Source organism: Gastrolobium bilobum, unplaced genomic scaffold, assembly GCF_033153095.1.
Source record: "Gastrolobium bilobum isolate Gb01-03AN ecotype WA unplaced genomic scaffold, APGP_CSIRO_Gbil_v1 utg4632, whole genome shotgun sequence".
Classification (NCBI taxonomy): domain Eukaryota; kingdom Viridiplantae; phylum Streptophyta; class Magnoliopsida; order Fabales; family Fabaceae; genus Gastrolobium; species Gastrolobium bilobum.
In genome coordinates this window covers 276,613-278,335 of record NW_026897521.1, presented here as the reverse complement: position 1 = coordinate 278,335, position 1,723 = coordinate 276,613, and the positions used below count along the sequence as shown (strand labels likewise).

Sequence of the window (1,723 nt, the reverse complement as noted above, 5' to 3'; positions counted from 1 at the left end):
GGCACCCAATTCGAAAACTAGCCGTTTATAGCCGTTTAAAACAGTAGATATCCGGATATTTATCGAACACATATCCGGATATGTGATTATAGTCGTTTATAGCCGTTTAAACAGTAGATATCCAGATATTCATCGCGCACGTATCCAGATATGTGATATCCGGATATTCAGTATCAGATATCCGGAGATTGATATCCGGATATTCTTGGTCAGATATCCGGATATTTCATGGCAGTGACCTTTTAACACATTTTCGAAAATTCCTTTCTTTCAATATGGTTTCTATGACTTGTAAAGCATATGATTGGTTATGGAAATTAACTAGAAAAGCATATTTTATGTAAGTACTCTTTCCAAACCAATTTTGAACGATTTAAACCACTTGATTTGACTTTTCTTAACGGATGTATAAGGCCATGAATATGTAACTGTTATAATGGCATGATTCTTTTTTTTTTTTGCTTAAGTCATTTGAAAAACCTTTAGATGCATCTTTGACTTGTTAGTTCAAGATTCGTTTATGCATTTGATGATGTGTATGACTTGAGCTTATGCAATGCTATAATACTATACACCTTTACACATTTTCCTAAGTCCTAGATAAATATTCCATTGAGATCTTGGACTTGACTTGATGCTTGGCTTGCATGTTTCTTGATTTGATTTCTTTTGGATGTTGCTTCACCTTCAAGCAATCTTCTTTGACTTGTTTGTTATCATCAAAACTATGCTGACGTGGAATCATCAATAGTATCATCGTGGCAGCCATATCATCACTTTGATTCTTCAAAAAGTCTCGTTTGCTCTCAGAGTTTTAATAGTTCCTCTTGCTGCACCATTCAACACCATCCGAACCTCAGGTTTGCAACCATTGAAGAAGATTCTAACCTGATTACCAGCAGTCAATTTATGCTGAGGACACCTTCTCATCAAATCTTTGAACCGGTTCCATGCTTCACACATTGATTCACCCTCAGATTGAGTGAAATTGGTGATATTATTCAGCATCTGGTTGTACTTCTCCATCTAGAAGAACTGAGGAAAAAACTTCTGTGATAAATCATCCCAGGTTGTAATCCTTGTTGCAGGCTGCTTCTCCAACCAACTAAGAGCCTTTCCCTTAAGAGCAAAAGGGAACAGCCTCAACCGGATCACATCGTTCGACCCCTGAGGGTGTTTGGTTGAGTCACAGATCCTTAAGAATCTGTCAACGAATCGGTGAGGATTTTCACTCTCCTCTCCTCCAAACTGAGCTCTCTCCACCAATTGAATATGAGAGGACTTGAGCTCCCAATTGTTGGCAACATTCGGCTGAACAATGCTCGCATTGGGCCTGTTGAAAAAATGGAGTGAGAATGGAATCCATGAATGGATTATCTGCTTCATCGTTTGCTGCCATCTTGTGTGCTTCTTCAGACATAATTCCCGACTTATTGAATGCAAGCTTCTTCCGAGCAAGTTTTCTGTTCCTCTTTTCTGTTTTTGTAATCTCCAAGTCAAGTGGAAATTCTGGCTCTTTACCTCGCATACAACTCAGAAAAGGGATTAGTAGCACTGTTCAAGAATCGCAGAGAAATCAAAAATAAAAATAAAATAAAAATCCCATCTTAAATATCAAAATTAATTGATAAAAGATACGCCAATCCCCGGCAACGGCGCCAAAAACTTGATGCTCACCGGCAAGTATACCGTTCACACAAGTAATATAATAGTAAGTAAAGTA

General features: G+C 38.0%; 1 non-coding gene across 1 annotated transcript; it reads left to right on the top strand.

Moving 5' to 3' along the window:
- The first annotated feature begins 904 nt into the window (after positions 1-904).
- Positions 905-1,010, top strand: LOC133307628 (small nucleolar RNA R71). Its single transcript, XR_009751056.1, has one exon. It is a non-coding gene; the product is annotated as a small nucleolar RNA R71 (small nucleolar RNA).
- The last annotated feature ends 713 nt before the right edge of the window (positions 1,011-1,723 follow it).